Below are 24,390 nucleotides of genomic sequence, written 5' to 3' on the forward strand. Positions count from 1 at the left end.
TTTAGCAAACATTAAGCAAAAATGATATCTGTGTGCTCCAGTGCACACATGAATGTGTGTTTATAAAACTATCAGTAACTATAGGACAAATTAAAAGACACTGTAGGACAATTTGAGTACCAATACAAGGCTTGAAATGCATTTAAGCTAAAACAAAACAAAACAAAAGGCCAGGTGCAGTGACTCACATCTGTAATCCCAGTGCGTTGGGAGGCCACAGTGGGGAGAATCACTTGAGCCCAGGAGTTCAAGAACAGCCTGGGCAATGAAACGAGATCCTGACTCTACAAAATAAAAATAAAAATTGGCCGGGCAAGGTGGTATACACCTATGGAACCAGCTACTCAGGAGGCAGAACTGGGAGGATTGTTTGAGCCCAGGAGTTCAAGGTTGCAGTGCGCTATGATAGTGCCACTGCACCACTTCAGTATGACCCTGTCTCCAAAAAAAAAAAAAAACAAAACAACAACAAAAAAAACTTACTATAAAGCTACAGTACTCAAGACAGTGTGATATTGCAAAAAAAAAAAAAAAAATACACAAATAAATCAATGGAACAGAATGGAAAGCCCAGAAATAGATTCACACAAATATATTCATACCAATCTTTGACAAAGGAGCAAAGGCAATTCAATGGAGAAAGGACAGTCTTTTTAACAAATGGTGCTGGAACAATTAGACATATACTTGCAAATAAAGAAAAATAATCTAGATACAGACCTTACATCTCTCGCAAAAATAAAATCAAAATAGATCACAACCTAAATGTAAAACACAAAATGATAAAACTCCTACAATATGCCATAGGAAAAAATCTAAATGACTTCGGGTTTGACAATGTCTTCTTAGATATACCAACAAAAGCATGATCAATGAAAGAAGAAATTGTTAAGTTTAACTTCACTAAAACTAAAAACTTCTGCTCTGGGGAAGGCACTGCTAAGAGAATGAAAAGATAAGCCACTGATTAGGAGAAAATATTTACAAAACACTTAACTTGTTAGAGGCCTGTTATCTAAAATATACAACACTCTTAAAACTCAACAATCAGAAAACAACACAGTTAAAATATGAGCAAAATATTTGAATCAGACGTCTCTTCAAAGAAGATATACGGATGGCAAATACATATATGAAAATATACTCAATACCATATGTCAGAAGGGAATTGCAAATTAAAACAATGATACCACTATACACTTATTAGAATAGTGAAAATCCAAAACACTGACAACATCAAATGCTAAGGAAGATATGGAGCAATAGGAACTCTCATTCACTGCTGGTGAGAATGCAAAATGGTACGGCTATTTTGGAAGAAAGTTTGGCAGTTTCTTATGTAACTAAACATACTCTTACCTATGACCCAGCACATTTCTTGGTATTGACCCAAATGAAATGAAAACTTAAGTCCACACAAAAACCACCACCTAAACGTTTACAGCAGCTTCATTTGTAGTTGTCAAAAAATGAAAACACTAAGATTTCCTTCAATAGGTGAATGAATAAACAAATTTGTGGTATAGCCTTGCAATGGAATATCATTCAGCAATAAAAGGAAATGAATTATTGAAAGCTACAAAAAGACATAGAAGAACCTAAAATGCATATTGCTAAGTGAAAGAAATCCATTTGAAAAAGCTAAATACTACATTCCAAATTCATGACATTCTAGAAAAATCCTAACTATGGAGATGGTAAAAAGATCAATGGTTGCCAGATATTGTGGGTGGGGAGGGGGGCGGGTGAACAGGTGGAGCCCAGGGGATTTTTAGAGCAGGAAAACTATTCTGTATGATACCATAATGGTAGATGCATGTCATTATACATTTGTCCAAATCCATAGAATGTATAACACAAATAGTTTAATACATTCTATCTAATGTAAACTACCGACTTTAGTTAATAACATGTCAATATTGGTTCGTTAACTACTACAAATGTAGCATAGTAATGCAAGACATTAATAATAGGGGAAAACGGGGGTGGAGGAGTGTTAGGGGATATAGGGGAACTCTGTACTCTCCACTCCATTTCTCTGTAAACCTAAAACTGTACCAAAAAAATCTAAAAATAAAGCCTGTTAATTAAAGTAATAATTCTATCTAAAAAAAGCAACAAGAAACTTAGGAAGCTATATTACAAAACCTGTACAAAAATCTATGCCCAAAACTACAAAATATTGGCCAGGCGTGGTGGCTCATGCCTGTAGTCCCAGCACTTTGGGAGGCTGAGGCAGGTGGATCACTTGAGGCCAGGAGTTCAAGACCAGCCTGGACAACGTGGCGAAACCCTGTCTCTATTTAGTATACACTACTGTATTTCATGTACATATATATATACATACACACCACAGTATATCTAACCTTCAGACTACATTTTAGTAGTACACTAAAGTACGGGGACTTATGAAACATCTTGTCAGCAACTTACTTGCTTTTGTTTTTGTTTTTGTTTGAGACGGAGTCTCGCTCTGTCACCCAGGCTGGAGTGCAGTGGTGCAATCTCGGCTCACTGCAAGCTCCGTCTCCCGGGTTCACGCCATTCTCCTGCCTCAGCCTCCTGAGTAGCTGGGACTACAGGTGCCCACCACTACGCCTGGCTAATTTTTTGTATTTTTAGTAGAGACGGGGTTTCACCATGTTAGCCAGGATGGTCTCAATCTCCTGACTTCATGATCCACCCGTCTCAGCCTCCCAAAGTGCTGGGATTACAGGCGTGAGCCACCGCGCCCTGCCTGTCAGCAACTTACTCTTATGTGGTCAGGGAAAAAAATGTTCTTTGTCTTCTACTTGCCAAAAAGGCACAGAAAACACTGTCCACTTAATCTATAATACTTATTTTTATCTTATTTCCTTATAACGTTGATCTCTGGAAATGACTGGATCCTACAACTAAAAAGTAAATTATAAATAAAATTTGTCTTTGGGTTTACACCTTCAGATCCCTTACTTTTTTCAGTGAAAACAACTAATCTCAATTTCATAAATTCGTCTGTTCTACCTGTTGTACATTTTTGTTTATTATATTTTTTTGTAGAGACGAGGTCTCACTATATTGCCCAGGTTGGTCTCAAACTCCTGGGTTCAAGAGATCCTCCAGCCTTGGCCTCCCACAGTGTTGGGATTACAGGAATGAGCTACCATGCCCAGCCCCACTAGTTATGTACACATTTTTAGAACAGCTGTTCATTATTAAAGTAAGGGAGCCAAAGCAAAATACAGTGGCACTTTGATTTTATTTGCCTTCCAGCTCTCTCACTCATTTACTCTCATTGTACTCATTCTATGATTTCATCAACCTCTGAGGACCCTCAACTCTCTAGCAGACTCTTCCAGTCTTCCGACTTCCTTTAGGATAAAACAAAATCCTGGCCAGGCGCGGTGGCTCACGTCTGTAATCCCAGCACTTTGGGAGGCCGAGGCGGGTGGATCACGAGGTCAGAAGATCGAGACCATCCTGGCTAACACGGTGAAACCCCATCTCTACTAAAAATACAAAAAAATTAGCCGGTCGTGGTGACAGGCGTCTGTAGTCCCAGCTACTCGGGAAGCTGAGGCAGGAGAATGGCGTGAACCCGGGAGGCGGAGCTTGCAGTGAGCCAAGATCACGCCACTGCACTCCAGCCTGGGCGACAGAGTGAGACTCTGTCTCAAAAAAAAAAAAAAAATCCTTACATGGCTTGAGGTCATTCCAGATCTGGCACTTGCTTACCTCTTCCGCTTAATTTCTGTTTAACTGTTCCCTTATATTTTATGTTAATGAATATCAAACTTACTTCAAGGCTTCCAAAGGGCCCCGGACCTGGGTCCTCCTTTATCTCTGCTCTTCATTATGTTAACTTATGCTCATATTTAGTTTTCACCTTAAATGTCTATTTCCCAAAACAAGCAATTACAGTGCCCCTCTTATGTAGTCCTTTTAGTAACTCACCATAGCAGTAATCACAGTGCACTGTAATTGCTTGTCTACTCACGTATTAGCTCTGTGAAGGTAAAAACTGTTGTCACATTCACCATTTTATTTGCAGGGCCTAGCATGGTAAGTTCTCAAATACTTAGTGAATAAAACACACACACACACACACACACACACACACACACACACACACACAAATAAATGATTTCTCAATCTTGGTTTTCAACCAATGAACAGATCTCACAAGGCTAAAAAAATCCAAACTCCAGATATCATAATTCTTGCCACCATTCTGAGTAGAAAGAAAAAGATAATCAAAAGTACCATGACTATAGTACCTGTCACAAGTACCCTGCAAATAAAATGGTGAATGTGACAACCTTCACCGAGCTACTAGAGCTACTACACAAGTAAACAAGCAACTACAATGCACTGTGATTAGTGCTATGGTGAGGTGCTAAAAGGAGTACATAAGAAGGGCATTGTAATTGCTTGTTTTGGGAAACAGACATTTAAGGTATATCCTGCCCTAATTATCTGCCATGTGTTATCATTGTGAAAAAGCAACAGTCATTAGAAAACTATAACCCAAATTTTCACCCATTTTAAATGGCGTGAGAGAACATCAAAAGATGAAAACTTATGGCCAATAAACTGATTTTGGCCTGGTGTGGTGGCTCATGCCTATAATCCTAGAACTTTGGGAGGTCAAGACAAGGGGATCGCTTGAGCCGAAGAATTCAATACCAGCTTGGTCAACATACTGAGACCCCATCTCTACAAACAGACTTTTTTTTTTTAAATTAGCAGGGTGGCACATGCCTGTAGTCTCAGCTACTTGGATGGCGGAAGCAGGAAGATCACTTGAGCCCAGGAGGTCAAGACTGTAGTGAGCTGTGATCACACCACTACCCTCCAGCCTGGGAGACAGAGAGACCCTGTCTCTCCCCAAAAAAGGGGTGGGTAGGTTTTGTTTTAAATCCAACTCTAAGTATTCTTATCTGGGTGCTTTCTGGATTGTCAATAGTCAGCTATTTCATTTTTTCCTGGCCATGAAGAAACAGCCTATTTACATAGGCACAAAGTAGGTGAGAGGTAGAAAATCAAGGCTAGAAATCTGCAATTTTATTCTCAGCCTCAATATCAATTTACTTCCCTCCACCTGATTCACCTTTTCCAACAGGAAAAGGGACATATGTGAAATGTACTGTATCTTGTACTGCAAGAAAAGAAGATTTAAATAACTGTTTAAAAAAAAAAAAAGTTTAGCCTGGGCACGGTGGCTCATACCTATAATCCCAGCACTTTGGAAGGCCAAGACAGAAGGACTGCTTGAGCCCAGGAGTTCAAGACCAACCTGGGTGATGTGGTGAGACCGTGTCTCTATAAAAAAAAAAAAAAAAAATTAGCTGGGCATGGTGGTGTGTACCTATAGTCCCAGCTACTTGGGAGGCTGAGGTGAAAGGATCCCTTGAGCCTAGGAGTTTGAGGTTGCAGTGAGCTATGATTGTGCTACTACCTGGGTGACAAGAGAAACACTCTGTCTCAAAAAAAAGGAAAAGAGGCCGGGCACAGCGGCTCACACCTGTAATCCCAGCACTTTGGGAGGCCGAGGCAGGCAGATCACAAGGTCAGGAGATCGAGACCATCCTGGCCAATATGGTGAAACCCCGTCTCTACTAAAAATACAAAAATTAGCTGGGTGTGGTGGCGTGTGCCTGTAATCCCAGCTACTCGGGAAGCCGAGGCAGGATAATCGCTTGAGCCCTGGAGGCGGAAGTTGCAGTGAGCAGAGATCGCACCACTGCACTCCAGCCTGGCAAGAGAGCTAGACTCCATCTCAAAAAAAAAAAAAAGGAAAAAAGAAAAACATATATACATATGCATTTTATTTTATTTTTATTTTTTTGAGACAGTCTCGCTCTGTCACCCAGGCTGGAGTGTAGTGGCATGATCTCAGCTCACTGCAACCTCCACCTCCCGGGATTCTCCTGCCTCAGCCTCCCAAGTACCTGGGATTACAGGCATGCACCACCATGCCCAGCTAATTTTGGTATTTTTAGTACAGACAGGGTTTCACTGTGTTGGCCAGGTTAGTCGCGAACTCCTGTCCTCAGGTGATCCGCCTGCCTCAGCCTCCCAAAGAGCTGGGATTACAGGCATGAGCCACCATGCCCAGCCTACACACGCATTTTAAAATACTACTTCTACATAAATGAATCTTAAAGAATAATAGCAATTACAGAAGGAGTTTGGATAATTTCCAGGTGTCAAAAAGGAAAAATACAAACCACTACATTTATTCAAAGTGTTCCTAGTTCAATCAACAAATATTTTGTGAAGCCAGGTGTGGTGTCACACACATATATTCCCAGATACTTAGGAGGCTGTGGTGAGAGGCTCACTTGAGCCCACGAATTCGAGGCTGACGTGCATGATGACCACGCCTGTGAATAGCTACTACATTCCAGCCTGGACAACATAGTGAGAGAGCCAGTCTTTTTTAAAAAAAGTAAAAAAAAAAAAAAAAAAAAAAAAGCCATGGGGTTTGGTAGCTCACGCCTATAAAATTAGTCAGGTGCAGTGGTGCATGCATGTAATCCCAGCTACTTGGGTGGCTGAGGCACGGGAATTGCTTGAACCTGGGAGGTGGTGCTTGCAGTGAGCTGACATCACACCACTGCACTCCAGCCTGGGCGACAGAGTGAGACCATGCCTCAAAATCTCCTTAAGCTGATAAGCAACTTCAGCAAAGTCTCAGGATACAAAGTCAATGTGCAAAGATCACAAGCACTGCAATATACCAATAACAACAGAGCCAAATCATGAGTAAACTCCCATTTACAACTGCTACTAAGAGAATAAAATACCTAGGAATACAACTTATAAGGGATGTGAAGGACCTCTTCAAGGAGAACTACAAACCACTGCTCAAGGAAATAAGAGAGGACACAAACAAATGGAAAAACATTCCATGCTCATGGAGAGGAAGAATCAATATCGCGAAAATAGCCATACTGCCCAAAGTAATTTATGGATTCAATGCTATCCCCATCAAGCTACCATTGACTTCCTTCACAGAATTGGAAAAAACTACTTTAAACTTCATATGGAACCAAAAAAAGAGACCGCATAGCCAAGACAATCCTAAGCAAAAAGAACAAAGCTGGAGGCATCATGCTACCTGACTTGAAACTATACTACAAGGCGACAGTTACCAAAACAGCATGGTACTGGGACCAAAACAGATATATAGACCAATGGAACAGAACAGTGGCCTCAGAAATAACACCACACATCTACAACCATCTGATCTTTGACAAACCTGACAATAACCAGAAATGGGGAAAGGATTCCCTATTTAATAAATGGTGTTGGGAAAACTGGCTAGCCACATGCAGAAAACTGAAACAGGACCCCTTTCTTACACCTTATACAAAAATTAACTCAAGATGGATTAAAGACTTAAACGTAAGACCTAAAGCCATAAAAATCCTAGATAAAAACCCAGGCAATACCATTCAGGACATAGGCATGGGCAAAGACTTCATGTCTAAAACGCCAAAAGCAATGGCAACAAAAGCCAAAATTGACAAATGGGATCTAATTAAACTAAACAGCTGCTGCACAGCAAAAGAAACTATCATCAGAGTGAACAGGCAACCTACAGAATGGGAGAAAATTTTTGCAATCTATCCATCTGACAAAGGGCTAATATCCAGAATCTACAAAGAACTTAAACAAATTTACAAGAAAAAAACAAACAACCCCATCAAAAAGTGGGCAAAGTATATAAACAGACACTTCTCAAAAGAAGACATTTATGCAGCCAACAAACATGAAAAAATGCTCATCATCACTGTCATTAGAGAAATGCAAATCAAAACCACAATGAGATACCATCTCACACCAGTTAGAATGGTGATCATTAAAAAGTCAGGAAACAGATGCTGGAGAGGATGTGGAGAAATAGGAATGCTTTTACACTGTTGGTGGGAGTGTACATTAGTTCAACCATTGTGGAAGACAGTGTGGCAATTCCTCAAGGATCTAGAACTAGAAATACCATTTGACCCAGCAATCCCATTACTGGGTATATACCCAAAGGGTTATAAATCATTCTACTATGAAGACACATGCACACGTATGTTTATTGTGGCACTATTCACAATAGCAAAGACTTGGAACCAACCCCAATGTCCATCAATGATAGACTGCATAAAGAAAATGTGGCATATATACACCATGGAATACTATGCAGCCATAAAAAAAGATGGGTTCATGTCCTTTGCAGGGACATGGATGAAGTTGGAAACCATCATTCTCAGCAAACTAACACAAGAACAGAAAATCAAACACCGCATGTTCTCATTCATAAGTGGGAGTTGAACAATGAGAACACATGGACACAGGGAGGGGAACATCACACACTGGGGCCTGTTGGGGGGTGTGGGGCTAGGGTAGGGATAGCATTAGGAGAAATACCTAATGTAGGTGACGGGTTGATGGGTGCAGGAAACTACCATGGCACGTGTATACCTATGTAACAAAACTGCATGTTCTGCACAGGTACCCCAGAACTTAAAGTATAATAATAATTTTTTAAAAGTAAGAAAAAAATCTCCTGCTGGGAGAAAAAGAAAAAAAACCCCAAAAACCAAGAACTTTTTTTTTAATCTTAAAAATAAAAGTTAGAAGGTTGTAGGTATATGGCAAAAAAAAAAAAAAAAATTAATAAATAACTATTCAGTGAGTGCCTCCTATGTGCCTAAAACTGGGTTATTCCACTGAGGATATAACAGTGAACTTGACATATACAGCTCCTCTGCTCACAGAACTTCTAGTGTAGAGAGGGCCTCACAAACACATGAATTAAAAAAACACAAATTGGGACGATGCTACATATCAAAGATCTGCTAAACTAAGGATTATGGTGAAATCAAAGAGGAAAGTTTTATTTTATTCATATTTAGAGATGTGTTCTTGCTATGTAGCCCAGGCTGGAGTGTAATGCCTGTTCACAGGTGAAATCACAGTGCAATGCAGCCTTGAACACATGGGTTCAAGAGATTCTCCCACCTCAGCCTCCTGAGAAACCGGGATTACAGGCATGTGTCACCATGCACAGCATGGAAGAGTTTTAGATAGAGGGGTGGGAAGCCTTTTATTAGAAGACACATTTATTTTTTAAAAGTTTAAAAATTGTATGTTGACAATTTATAATTATATAAATGTAAGGGGTACAAAGTAATGTTATAATTTATGAATATAATATATAATAATTAAATCAAGCTAGTTAACATATCCATTACCTTAAATACTTAACATTTTTGTGGTAAGAATATTTGAAATTTATTCTCTCAGCAATTTTAAAATGTACAAAAACTATCTTCACCACACTGTACCACAGAATTAAAAAAAAAAAAAAATATCCCTCAGCTGAGATTTTGTTCCCTTTAACCATGGTCTCACCACTTTCTCAACCCTCCAGGCTCTGTAACCCCCATTCTATTCTCTGCTTCTATGGGTTCAATTGTTTTAGATTCCACACATAAGTGAGAACACGCGGTGTTTGTTTTTCTGTACCTGGCTTATTTTACTTAGCATAATAAAATATTCTCCAATTCCATCCAAGTTGCCACAAATGACATAATTCCTTCTTTAAGGCTGAATATGTATATATGTGTGTGTGCGTGTGTGTGTACATTTTCTTTATTCATTCATGTGTTGAACACTTAGGTTGATTCCCTAACTTGGCTATTGTGAATAATGCTGCAATGAACATAAGAAAGCAGACATCTCTTCAACAAACTGATTTCAAATCTTTTGGATAAATACCCAGAAGTGGTATTGCTGGATCATGTAGTAATTCTATTTTTAGTTTTTTGACAAACCTCCATACAGTTTTCCATAACAGGAATACTAACTTACATTCTTACTCTGTCAGATGGCAATTACAAAAAAGACCAAAGATAACAAGTATTGGTGCGGATGAGAAGAAGAGGGAATCCTTGTACACTGTTGTGAAAACATAAATTAGAAGCCACATTTAAACAGTGTCCTCAAGGAAGAGATGGAGCCAACCTTGTCAAGAGCTAGGGAACACAGTTTCCAGAAAGGGAAAAGCAGCAGCCTATTAAGAAAGGCTTTTGGTGAAAGAAGACCTGCAACGCCGGGGATTACAACGAGCAAAGTAAAGAGGTAGCAGGAGTCCATTGTTCAGGATTTTATAGGTCACTGATAGTCCAATAAGAAGACATTTAAGAATGGTACTGATATTTATGCTTAAAGGGATTTAGCTTTACAAAAAGCATTTACATTTTCTAAACGATTGACTCTAGGTGCTGTGTGACCTATTCAGTGGAGTCAAACTGGAATTACTTGCCTTAGTAAAGGCAATTATTCCTTTTCAAAGAGGACGCTGAGCCTCACAGAATTATGTTCACTGACTAGGTCACACTGTCAAACACAGCCAAAGGAGTCCAAAAAGCCTGAGCCCTCCTCCCTTCTGCCACACCAACCAAATGATCCTGCTTGCCCACTCACTTACCCATTCATTCCCATTGAGCCAAAAGTGCACTGGCCTCACAACTGTCCTCCTGAAACAATTTTTTTAAAAAAATCTGTGCAGTGATTTTAACATGTCCACAGATTTTTTTCAAAGGAGCTAATTATTCCTCCCTCGAGAGACTTAAAATTTCTTCTAACACACTGAATGCTCTTCCTCACTTGAATACTATATTTATGCCCCCTTTCTGGGGCAAAATTTCTCCATGGGTCAAATCTGTGTTTTTTAAAAACAGCTTTATTAAGATATAATTCACCTACTATACAATTTATCTATTTAAAGCACACATTTGGGTTTTGTTGTTGTTGTTGCTTGTTTGTTTTAAGAGATAGGGTCTCGCTCTGTCAGCTACGCCGGAGTGCAGCAGCATGATCAGAGCTCATGGCGGCCTTGAACTCCTGGCCTTTAGCAATCCTCCAACCCCAGCCTCTCAAAGCACTGGGATTAAAAACATAAGCCACTGGCACTCAGTTTTGCTTTTTAAAACAAACAAACAAACAAACAGAAAAAGTTAATGCAGGTTGGGCTCGGTGGCTCACGCCTGTAATCCCAACACTTTGGGAGGCCAAGGCGAGCTCATCACTTGAGGCCAGGAGTTCAGGACAAGCTTGGAAAACAGGGCAAAACCTGTCTCTATTAAAACTACAAAAATTAGCCGGGCATGGTGGCACACGCCTGTAGTCCCAGCTACTTGGGAGGCTAAGGCAGGAGAATCAATGGAACTCAGGAGGTGGAGGGTGCAGTAAGCTGAAATCATGCCACTGTTCTCCAGCCTGGACGAGAGAGCAAGACTCTGTCTCAAAAAAAAAAAAAAAAAAAAAGAAAGAAAGAAAAGAAAAGAAAAAAAGTTAATACAGCTTGTCTATCATAAAGGGAGGAGACCACCCCTCATGTTGTCTTATGCCCAATTTCTGCCTCCAAAGAAAAAAGAAGTAAAAACTAAAAGGCAGAAATGAAATTCACAGGCAGACAGCCCAGCTCTGAGCCCTGGGCCTGGTAGTTAAAAATCAAGCCCTGACTTAACTGCTTGTGTTATCTATAGATTCCAGACATTGTATGGAAAAGCATCATGAAAATCTCTGTCCTGTTCTGTTCCATTCTGAATACCCATGCATACAGCCCCCAGTCACGTACCCCCTGCTTGCTCAATCGATCATGACCCTCTTACGTGGACCCCCTTACAGTTGTAAGCCCTTAAAAGGGACAGGAATTGCTCACTTGGAGAGCTTGGTTTTTTGAGACCTAAGTCTGCTGATGCTCCCGGCCGAATAAAGCCCTTTGGTGTCTGAGGGGTTTTGTCTCCGGCTTGTCCTGCTACATCATAATTCGTATTATTGCTGGTATTATCATGTCACAGCCTTTAGAGACATGGAACTTTTTTTTTTGAGATGGAGTCTCGCTCTGTCGCCCACGCTGGAGTGCAGTGGCATAATCTAGGCTCACTGCAACCTCCGCCTCCCAGGTTCAAGCAATTTTCCTGCTTCAGCCTCCTATGTAGCTGGGATTACAGGTGTGCGCCACTACGCCCGGCTAATTTTTCTATTTTTAGTAGAGACAGTGTTTCACCATGTTGGCCAGGCTGGTCTCAAACTCCTGACCTCAGGTGATCCGCCAGCCTCGGCCTCCCAAAGTGCTGGGATTATAGGCGTGAGCCACTGTGCCCGGCCTAAAGTTTTCTATAGAATTTTTGTAGAGTCTTTATCAGATTAAGTTCCTTTTAAATCCTATTGTGAAGGTTTTCCTATTATGAACTATTAGTGAATATTATCAAATATTTTTTTTGTATCCATCAAAGTGATAAGGTTTCTCTTTTTTTTTTAATGTGGTGAATTACATTTCATCTGTTTTTACTTATTTGTTTTCAACAGGGTTTCGTTGTGTTGGCCAGGATGGCCCAGGATGGCTGGGACTACAGGGGCATACCATCACCCACCTAATTTTTAAATTCTTTTGCAGAAACGTGGTCTCACTATGTTCCCCAGGCTGGTCTCAAACTCCTGGCTTCAAACAATCCTTACACTTTAGTCTCCCGAAGTGCTGGGATTATAGGCGTGAGCCACCACATTCAGCCTCATGTCTGTTTTTAAAATAATTTTTCAACTGGGAGATTTCAAACGTGGTCTATCTTTAGCCTACAATTAGTGCAATTGATTTTTCTTGAGTTTACCTGGTAAATAATACCAGTTTCTCTAATTGATTCACTCATTTCACCTGACAAAGATGGAAAGGAAGCTAGGGGCTTAAGCAACTGCTACATAGCTGGGAAAAGGATTTCGAGACTGCTGCCAATTTTCTCACCTAATGACTTCACTTCTAAACCTTATCCAACTTAGGTGGGGAGTTCTTCCAGGTAGAAGTAAGCCAACTGTGATATTAACAGCTTTTATCAAAGAGGAGGGACATATATATTTATATAAAAATTTTTACAAATAAATTAATCATATATATATATTTTTTTAATGGCTTTGTAGTTGTGGCCTCAAGACACAACTGAATTATATACCCAACTAACTTTCTTCTTCCCGTGACGTATCAGTAGGGGTTTCTAAACTTTATGTGGTTCTAACAACAGTGTATGCTCAAAAAAAATAGCTGCAAATGATTTTCTTTCCATCTGGTCTAAATAATACTGTTTCTGAAAGACATTTCTAGAAATTTGTGGCATGAGATTAGGGCAGTTACCTGGTTTTCATCACTCTGAAGTTTTCTTTGCTAGTGATGCTTTGGTATTATTGTTTTTTGGTTAATTCATTATATCATATTATTTTGGGAGGGAGGTAAGTTTGAAGGGTTGCTGAGTATCAACTTGTATTTCTTTATGTCTTTCTTTCTTTTTTTAAAGACAGGCTCTCACTCTGTTGCCCAGACTGGAGTGTGGTGGCATGATCTTTTTTTTTTTTTTTTGAGACAAAGTTTCGCCCTGTCACCCAGGCTGGAATGCAGTGGTGCAATCCCAGCTCACTGCAACCTCCGCCTCCCAAGTTCAAGCAATTCTCCTGCCTCAGCCTCCCAAGTAGCTGGGATTACAGGCACATGCTAACGAGCCTGGCTAATTTTTGTATTTTTAGTAGAGACGAGGTTTCACCATGTTGGCCGGGCTGGTCTTGAATTCCTGACCTCAGGTGATCTGCCCATCTCGGCCTCCCAAAGTGCTGGGATTACAGGCATGAGCCACCGTGCCTGGCCAACATGATCTTGGCTCACTGCAACCTCTACTTCCCAGGCTCAAGTGATCTCTTGCTCAGTCTCCTGAGTACCTGGAACTACAGGCACACACCACTACACCTGGCTAAATTTTGTACTTTTTTTTAGAGACAATGTTTTGCCATGTTGCCCAGGCTGGTCTCCAACTCCTGGGCTCAAAGTGATCCGCCTGCCTCAGCCTCCCAAAGTGCTGGAATTAACGGCGTGAGCTACTGCGCCTGACCTAAACTTACATTTATAATATCATCTTTTCCAGAGAACTATTTACTTTGGACAAATGTTTCTAATGAGGTTCAAATTTACTGTGATGCTGGATAAAACCTGGTATCATCCAGAGTCTCACACGTTAGACTTTGAGCTGGTTTCTCATTACTTAATAAAATTTGTCCCATTTGATTTTCTTGTCAAATTACATGTATTACTATTATTAAAATGCATCTACTCTCAAAGGATATCAGGCATCCTGAGACTATTCAAAGGAAATATACCTTTTTTTTTTCCAAAAATGCTTTGAGTAGCACTTTTAGAATAAGTGCTTTCTTGAGGTGATTGCTTTATGGAAGCAATACTTGCCTGAATTTTAAATTATTATAAGCTTATTTCAGTTCGTTGAATTTGTTTTGTTTTGTTTTGAGATGGAGTCTCCCTCTGTTGCCCAGGCTGGAGTGCAGTGGCACGATCTCGCTCACTGCAACCTCTGCCTCCCAGGTTCAAGCAATCCTCCTGCCTTAGCCTCCTGAGTAGTTGGAATTACAGGCACATGCCGCCATGCCCGGCTAATTTTGTGTGTGTGTGTTTTAGTAGAGACGAGGTTTCACCGTGTTGCCCAGGCTGGTCTTAAACTCCTGAGCTCAGGCAATCCGCTATCATGCTTCACCCCCTGTATTCGTGTTACAGACATAAAATGTAACACCTTTATTTTGAATAAAGCATAAAAGAAAAATACTGCTTGTATAAAATAAATGACTGCCTAAGTAGACCAAGGCTTTTTTTTTTTTTTTTTTTTTGAGACAGGGTCTCACTCTGCTACCCAGGTTAGAGTGCAGTGATGCCTCAACCTTCTGGGCTCAAGCAATCCTCCCACCTCAGCCTCCTGAGTAGCTGGTACAACAAGTGAGCACCATGACATCTGGCTAATTTTTGTTTAGTTTTTGTAGAGACAGAGTCTCACCATGTTTCTCAGGTTGGGCTCAAGCGATCCACATGCTTGGCCTCCCTAAGTGCTGGGATTACAGGAGTGAGCCACTGCACCAGGCCCTTTTTCTTATTCTCTAGATAATTCCACCGAAACAGGCACACGTCAAAAAAACAAATGCATTAATGAAGAGGTTACAACGCTCAGAAGTACCAGATATTGATTCTTTACTGGGAAGGTGTAGAGTGGCAAAGTGAATAGTGGGTGTCCCACCTAACAGGTACAGCTATTTCTGCTCCTGTTGAATTTTGCCATATAAAAATATGGGGCCGGGCACAGTGGCTCACGCCTGTAATCCCAGCACTTTGGGAGGCTGAGACAGGCGGATCACTTGAGGTCAGGAGTTCAAGACCAGCCTGGCCAACATGGGGAAATTCTGTCTCTACCAAAAATACAAAAATTAGCCAGGCGTGGTGGCAAGTGCCTGTAATCCCAGCTACTTGGGAGGCTGAGGCGGGAGAATCACTTGAGCCCAGGAGGTGGAGGTTGCAGTGAGCTGAGATCGTGTCAATGTACTCCAGCCTGGGTGACAGAACAAGGCTCCATCACAAAAAAAAAAAAAAAAGAAAAAAAAGAAAAAAAAGAATACGGGTCCCATGCAATGTTGCCAGCTCTGAGTTTTCAGAAGTTGCTTAACACTGAAATTTTAATAAAATCTCCCAGTTTTTATATGTTCGCAATTAATTTTTAAAAATTTTTAAACACTGTCCACACCACCAGTTTGTAACCTCTGGTCTCAAGTTCTTAAAGTGAAATATGGCTTTTTAAATCTTTAGCGTAAGTGATCTACATTGCCAAAAACAAGGGTGGGAATTCACAAAACACAAAGGAAAATATCCTGTTTAAGATTAAAAAATATCTTGTTCACCCTACAATACAAATTCGTAATATAAAAGCAAAAGTATGAGATATTTATAATGCTCTCTATAGAGAAATTCAGAATAGTATGATTACTATTGGTAATAAGTTTAATTCATTTCTGTTTCTTATTCAAGAGAAAAATTCCCATTTTTAATTTCAAATGCAAAAAATAACAATTTAATGTATTATTTAAGGAAATGAGCATCACACAAAATAACAACTTATTACCCACTGAAATAAAAAAAAGCATTTTTTTTCTTTTTTTCTTTTTTTTTTTTTTTTTGGAGATAGGGACTTGCTCTGTTGCCCAGGCTGGAGTGCAGCAGTGCAATCATGGCTCACTGGAGCTTCAACCTCCTGGGCTCAAGCAATCCTCCCACCTCAGCTTTCCCCGCAGATGGGACCACAGGCACATACCACCATGCCCAGCTAATTTTTCTATTTTTTGGTGGGGGAAGAGATTAGGTTGTGCTATGTTTCCCCAGGCTGGTTTCAAACTCTTGGATTCAAGCGATCCTCCTGCTTCAACCTCCCAAAGGGCTGGGATTACAGGCACGAGCCATCGCACCCAGCCTAATTAAAGCATTTCTATGACAGTTTTATAATATAAAGAGAAATGGCCATAATATATCATGCACAAAATTACTAAAGATCTATGGGCTATTGGCTAATATGAAGACAGCTGCTTCTGATATTGTACTCAAGGAAGCCATGAACACGGTAAATTTAAAAGTGTCTGGTCAAACACCTAACACCAGTATTAATAAAGTTTTCTAATTATGAAATGACCATATTGTTAAATTTTCCCTGAGCAAGACTTTCCTCCACCTACTGAAAGTGGAAAAGAATGGAGGGAGTTAGAGTTATGATTTGGGACATAAAGCCTGAATTATTTTTCTATAGTTCCCGCTAAGCTACTGATAAACCACAGAAGGCAGTAACAAACCTCACAAGAGTGCCTGGTAGGCTCTAATTGGATCTTATCTAACATTTTACTGTATTTTTTCTTTTTTCTTAACTAAATTACTCTAAGTAGTAAATATCTTTTGCCTTCTGAAATCAATATTCTGTAATATGTAATATCTTCCTCTCATGGAGCATAAAGTCTTATTGTAACTTGAATCCTCCCATATTCATTTCTCTTTCCTAGTTTTGTGCATGAAATACCCACAAAGCAATTTGGTTATTTCTCCTAAAGCTGTTCAACAGTTAAACCTTTTTCCTTTGAAGCACATACTATACTCTCAATTGGTACATGCATGCAAAACAAGTTTTCTTTTCTCTCTTTTTTTTTTTTTTTAAATACAGACAAGGTCTTACTACATTGCCCAAGGTCTTACTACATTGCCCAGGCTGGTCTCGAACTCCTGGGCTCAAGCAATCCTCCCGCCTTGACTTCCCAAAGTGCTGGTATTACCAGCATGAGCCGCCATGTCTGGCCCAAAGCAAGTTTTTAATCTCATTTAGTACAGGCCAGGCAATGGTGGCTCATGCCTGTAATCCCAGCACTTTGGGAGGCCAAGATGGGTTGATCCCTTGAGCCCAGTAGTTCAAGACCAGCCTGGGCAACATGGTGAAACCCTGTCTCTAGCAAAAAAATAAATTAATTAAACAATACAAAAATTAGCCAGACATGGTAGTGCGCATCTATAGTCCCAGCTACTCAGGAGGCTGAAGTGGGAGGATCACTTAAGTCCAGGAGGCAGAGCCTGGAGTGAGCAGGAGACTGTGGCACTACATTCCAGCCTGGGTGACAGAGGAGATCCTATCTCAAAAAATAAATAAGTAAGTAAAATAAAGTCAGTTATTATAAAATTTAAGATAGAGTTCACTTTAATCATAACATTGTAAAATGCACTGCACTTTTACAAAAATTCCTCGTTTTGTTTTTGGGTTGTTTTTTTTTTTTTCCTCGCTCTGTTGCCCAGGCTGGAGTGCAGTGGCACAATCATCTCACTGTAGCTTCAAACTCCTGGGCTCAAGCAATCCTCATGTCTCAGCCCCCTGAGTACCTAGGACTACAGGCTCACGCCACTATGCTGGGCTAATTTTTCCTTTTTTCTTTTTAAAAAATGGAGTCTTAGTATGTTGCCCAGGCTGGTCTCGAACTCCTGGCCTCAAGTGATCCTCCTGCCTTGGCCTCGCAAAGTGCTAGGATTACAAGCGTAAGCTAGCACAACCAGCCTCCTCTTGCTTTTGTGTGGTATTTACTGGCAACCTGAAAAGCTGTGGTTTAAAATCTGCTATGACATTGAATATAATTACTAGCTTACTTTTATTTAACTTTTGTCCAGTCTCAAAAAATTATTTAATTACTGACTATACTTTTTTTTTTTTTTTTTTGAGACAGAGTTTCACTTTTGTTGCCCAGACTGGAGTGCAATGGCGCAATCTCAGCTCACTGCAACCTCCGCCTCCTGGGTACAAGCGATTCTCCTGCCTCAGCCTCCCTAGTAGCTGCGATTACAGGCATGTGCCACCACGCCCAGCTAATTTTGTATTTTTAGTAGACATGGGGTTTCTCCATGTTGGTCAGGCTGGTCTCAAACTCCTGACCTCAGGTGATCCACCCGCCTCAGCCTCCCAAAGTGCTGGGATTACAGGTATGAACCACCGTGCCTGGCCAATTACTGACTATACTTAAAACATATAAACAATTTCACCCATCCAATTAAAATCTTTAAAGTTATATTTACTCCCCTCCTTCCTTCAAAATGCCATTATCCCCTTATCTTCTCACTCTATAGCTATGTGGAAATGCAAAAGGAATACTAGTGTTCTTAAAACAAAGCCTCTCTTTTCCCAGCTGATTTTACTGTTCTATAAAAATAGTTTGCTTTAAGACATCTGTCACATTGTAGAACAGTAACAACTACACCATCTAAACCTTATTGGGCCTTTATGCACCAGGTATACTTTAAATGATTTAAATATATTAATTCATTAAATCCTTCCACTACCTTATGGATAGTAATACTGTTACTATAATTCTCACTTCACAGATGAGGAAACCAAGTAAGATGCGTAACAAAACTAGAAAGCAGTAGAGGCTTTGACACTTTTGTCAGGTAGATACTTGACATCCTGACTCAAAAGCCCCTGACTTACACTACTACGTATTTATAAACACTACACTGATTACTCAAACCTATAAATACCGAAGCATATGATTGTCCTGTGCGATGGTTAATACTGAGTGTCAACTTGATTGGACTGAAGGATGCAAAGTAATGTTCCTGGGTGTTTCAGTGAGGGTATTGCCAAAGAAGATTAACATTTGAGTCAGTGGCCTGGGAGAGGCAGACCCACCCTTAATCTGGGTGGTACCATCTAATCAGCTGCCAAAATGGCTAGAATAAAGCAGGCAGAAGAAGACAGAAAGAGCAGCCTTGCTGAGTCTTCCAGTTTTCACCTATCTCCCATGCTGGATGCTTCCTACCCTCGAAGAACATCTGACTCCAAGTTCTTCAGCTTTTGGTCTCTTGGACTTACACCAGTGGTTTGCCAGAGGCTCTCAGGCCTTCGGCCACAGACTGGAGGCTGCACTGTCTGCTTCCCTACTTTTGAGGTTTTGGGACTCAGACTGGCTTCCCTGCTCCTCAGTTTGCAGATGGCCTATGGTGAGTCTTCACCTTGTGACTGTGTGAGTCAATTCGGCTTAATGAACTCCCCTTCATATATACATATATTCTATTAGTTCTGTCCTTCTAGAGAACCCTGACTAATACACCCTAGGACCACATATTCTTGTTGCCTAATTATAAAGGAACTCCATGAAATTTCTTTAATGGTTCTTAAGAGTCACTGCTGACTGTGCAACAAATGCACATGGTATTATAAGAAAATTTATTCTTTTAGGGAATAAGTACATTTTCATGTAAAATATTCAAGTTTTGAATACATCAATAGAATCCTACTAAATTAGCTTGTATTGTACAGTGAAATTATTACCATACAGTCTGATACTCTGTAATATGTGTTAGCAGGGTAACTACTGAACACGTAAAAAGCATCTGAATCATGAGAACTTGATTAATACAGGATTTAATAAAGAATTCTTTTGTTGTTTTCAGTATTTGTGACATCTGGGTAGTGGACACTTTTTCCTATAATCATCCCCTACAGCTACACAGTAATAAAAGTATATTTTAAGGAGAATGGAGCAACACAATTTCAAGTGGTTGTTAGTGATATTTTACCTTCACTGAGATATAGCTACAGTTACATTATCTCACTCATAAGCAGCATAGCAGGCATCCATTTGAATTCTACAAATGTATATGCTCAGCTTTCAGACTCATCTTTCATTATTTTCAGTAAAAACAACTCCAAATTCTATTAATTGGAGAAGGTATACAGGTGGTGAGCTTGCCTAAAAGACAATGCACATATCCTGATAGCTGTTAGTACTGCCTTATTCTCATATTATAATGGCTTACTTACTTCATACCAAGAGAAACTCTTATAGCCCCAGAATCACAAAAAATTATATAATCATTTCTATAACAAATTTACTCAAATAGCAGAGAAGTAGATTCACAACTACTTTAAATAAAGGTTTTAAAAGCTCCATAATTATAACTACCTTTAACTATTATAACTTTAGGCCTTAAATCACATCTCTAAATTTTTACAGTAATAAGACAAGCATCTTTTAAGTGCCTACTGCATACCAGGCACTATGCAAGACACTTCACCTGGACTATCTTAATGACTATCCTATGAAAGAGGTATGATTATTATCACTTTACATAAAAGAAAAGATTAGAGAGGATAAGTAATTGGCCTAATACTACACAGCTAAGAAATGGCAGAGACAGAGACGGACAGAGAGACAGAGAGTTAGTTCAAACTCATATCTGCCCTGATTCCAGTGGTGCTACCCACATCATGTCATATCTTATATTACATCACACTTTACCTCATTAAATGTGAATAAAAACCTTTGCATCTCAGCTTTCAGTTTTGTAGTGTTTTAAGCCATGAACTACAAAAAGAAATAGCTTTTTTGGAAACAGAGTCTTGCTCTGTCACCCAGGCTAGAGCAAAGTGGCACAATCTTGGCTCATTGCAACCTCGACTTCCCAGGTTTCAAGTGATTCTTGTGCCTCAGCTTCCTAAGTGGCTAGGACTACAGGTGTGTGCCATGATGCCCAGCTGATTTTTGTATTTTTAGTAGAGACAGGGTTTTGCCATGTTGCTCAGGCCAGTCTCGAACTCTTGGCCTCAAGTGATCCACCTACCTCAGCCTCCCAAAGTGCTGGAATTATAAGTGTGAGCCACCATGCCTGGCCCAAGAAAATATTTTTAACATTTAAAAAAGTAGTTTAGGCCAGGCGTGGTGGTTCACATCTGTAATCCCAGCACTTTGAGAGGCCGAGGTGCGCAGATCATCTGAGGTCAGGAGTTCGAGATCAGCCTTGCCAACATGGTGAAACTCCGTCTCTACTAAAAATACAACAATTAGCCGGGCATGGTGGCAGGCACCTTTAATCCCAGCCACTCAGGAGGCCGAAGCAGGAGAATCGCTTGAACCTGGGATGTGGAGGTTGCAGTGAGCTGAGATCACGCCATTGCACTCCAGCCTGGGTGACAGAGCGAAACTCTGTATCAAAAAAAAAAAGTAGTTGAAAAATAATTTAAAATTTTTCTTGCTCATATAAGCAAAATATCTTACTTTTATGTTTAAAGTTACATAAAATTTTTTAAAAGAATTTTTAGAAATGAACAAAGCCCACAAGATAAATGAGATTATGTTAAATGTTCAAACCTAAGAATCACTGGTGTTCCTGAGGGAAAAGAAAAACCAGAAAGTTTGGAAAACTGATTTGAGGGAACAATTGAAGAAAATTTCCCTGACTAGCTGGGAGCAGTGGCCCATGCCTGTAATCCCAGCACTTTGGGAGGTCAAGGTAGATGGATCACCTGAGGTTAGGAGTTCAAGACCAGCCTAGCCAACATGGTGAAATCCTGTCTCTACTAAAAATACAAAACTTAGCCAGGTATGGTGGCGGGCACCTGTAATGCCAGCTACTCGGGAGGCTGAGACAGGTGAATCACTTGAACCCAGGAGGCCAAGGCTGCAGTCAGCCCAGATTGCGCCATTGCACTCCAGACTGAGCAACAAGAGTGAGACTCCATCTCAAAAAAAAAAAAAAAAAAAAAAAAAAGAAATGCTAAAAGGAGGTCTAAATCTTGAAACAATGGCTGGGCACAGTGGCTCATGCCTGTAATCCCAGCACTTTGGGAGGCTGAGGTGGGAGGATTACTTGAATCCAGGAGTTCAAGACCAGCCTGGGCAACATAGTGAGACACCATCTCAAAAAAAAAAAAAAAAAAAAAAGAAAAGAAAAGAAAGAAAGAAACAAAAGGTCAATATGTACCAGAACAGAAGCTCCTGAAAGCACAAAACTCACAAGGTCTATAAAATAACATAATGAGGACAACAAAGTGTCTAGGTAACAATCAACATGATGACTAAAGCAGTACCTCACATCTCAGTATTAATGCTGAATGTAAATGGTCTTAAATGTGCCACTTAAAAGGTACAAATTGGCAAAATGGATAAAAAATTGGAAACCAAGTATTTGCTGTCTTCAAGAGGCTCACCTAACACCTAAGGATTCCTACATGCAAACGGAAACCAAAAGCAAGAAGTAATAGCTGTTCTTACATCAGATAAAACAGACTTTAAAGAAACAACAGTTTAAAAAGACAAAGTCATTATACAATGATAAAAGGATCAATTTAACAAGATTTTACAATCTTAAACATATATGTACCTAATTCTGGAGCATCTAGATTCATAGAACAATTACTACTAGACCTAAGAAAAGACAGAGACAGCAACACAATAATAATGGGGGACTTCAACACTCCACTGATAGCCCTAGATAGATAGATCTTCGAGCACTAGATAGATCTTAGAGACACAAAGTCAACAAAGAAACACTGGATTTAAACTGCACTTGAGAACAAATGGACCTAACAGATATTTACTGAACATTCTACCCAAGAACTGCAAGATATACAGTCTTCTCATTACCACATGAATCATTCATTACAGGCATGCACTGACCACCACACCCAGCTAATTTTTTTGTATTTCAGTAGAGATGGTGTTTCACCATGTTGGCCAGGCTGGTCTTGAACTCCTGACCTTAAGTGATATGCCTGCCTCGGCCTGCCAAAGTGCTGGGATTACAGGAGTGAGCCACCGTGCCCAGCCTAAAATCTTTTATCTCAGCAGTCCTCAACCTTTTTGGCACAAGGACCAGTTTTACAGAAGACAATTTTTCCACAGACTGGGGGTGGAGGGGAGGGGGGAATGGTTTAGGGATGATTCAAGCACACTACATTTATTATGCACTTAATTTCCATTATTATTACATTGTACTATGCAATGAAATAATTATTCAACTCACCATAATGTAGAATCAGTGGGAGCCCTGAGCTTGTTTTCCTGCAACTGGATGGTCCTTTCTGCAAGTGATGGGAGACTCTGGCCAATCATCAGGCATTAGATTCTCATAAGGAGCGCATAAACTACATCCCTCTCACGTGCAGTTCACAACAGGGTTCACGCTTCTATGAGAATCTAATGCTGCCATTGATCTGACAGGAGGTGGCGCTCAGGCAGTAATGCAAGTGATGGGGAGTGGCTTTAAATACAGATGAAGCTTCACGCACTCACCTGCCACTCACCTGCCACTCACCTCCTGCTGTGCAGCACGGTTCCTAACGGGCCATGGACCACTACTGGTCTGTGGCCCAGAGCTTCAGGACCCCTGTTTTATCTAACAGATGACAGCAGTTAAACTTACCTTCACCAAAAAGTGTACTTCTATAACTACCTAATTTAGAGTAAGCTTAGAGACCACAATATTATTTCCATTTTTGGTTTCCCTAATAACTCCAGAAGAGTTACTACAAAGATTCAGATTATTGACTTATTTTGCAAGTACTGCTCAGTTCACATAATCTACAAAGAAAATGATAATCTGCTGCAAATCTACCTGTCATTTCAGAACACATCCTGTGTGAGAAGGGTAGCCTAATACATGCTTTTAGGAAAAACATATTTCAATACCTGATAAAGAGTTTTGTCTACCTCACTAAAAATTTTTTTAAGCAAAGCTAGGCTAAAACAATAAAAACATAACCTTATCTGAGAAGACGGCTTTCCTTCCCTACTCAAGGAAAATAAATAATAAAACAATCAAGATGAAGCCAGTATTGAGGAGCCACAGACACTTCTTACTGGCATAAAAATAAAGTACCACAAAGGTCCTGATCCTCATTTTTCTTTCAATTGTTATACTTTTTCTTAAAAAAATAAGGGCTTTGATAACTGCACTTTGGTAACAAAGTCAGTTACCATGACTGCCTATAGAAACACAAAAAGGCAGCCTTGATGATTGTCCCAAGAAATTATTGACTTGATTTTTCCATTAACTGCCTCATCACTATCTACCTCCTAAAGAATCAGTATATTTCTTTCACGAATATTTACTTTGTGATTGATGATTTGAATTTTAAGCTTTAATAACCAACTTTAACAATTATTATTTTTTAAAAACCCTATCACAAGCTTAGTAGTAAAGAATCATTCTAATGTTGATGGAAACAATTAGAATTTCAACCT

At 39.9% G+C, this 24,390-nt stretch overlaps 1 protein-coding gene across 47 annotated transcripts in view; it reads right to left on the reverse strand.

Annotated features, from left to right (window-relative positions):
• CSNK1G1 (casein kinase 1 gamma 1) overlaps nucleotides 1-24,390 on the reverse strand; it is a 206,809-nt gene that overhangs the window by 141,802 nt on the left and 40,617 nt on the right. For 4 of the 47 annotated variants that reach the window (XR_010151322.1, XM_054666783.2, XM_054666765.2 and 1 more), the window contains exon 1: nucleotides 11,621-11,756. The exons of 34 other annotated variants lie outside the window; for them this stretch is intronic. The gene's annotated coding sequence lies outside the window, so the exon portion shown is untranslated. 47 annotated transcript variants of the gene reach the window in all.

This window comes from Pan troglodytes, chromosome 16 (genome assembly GCF_028858775.2).
Source record: "Pan troglodytes isolate AG18354 chromosome 16, NHGRI_mPanTro3-v2.0_pri, whole genome shotgun sequence".
Classification (NCBI taxonomy): Eukaryota; Metazoa; Chordata; class Mammalia; order Primates; family Hominidae; genus Pan; species Pan troglodytes.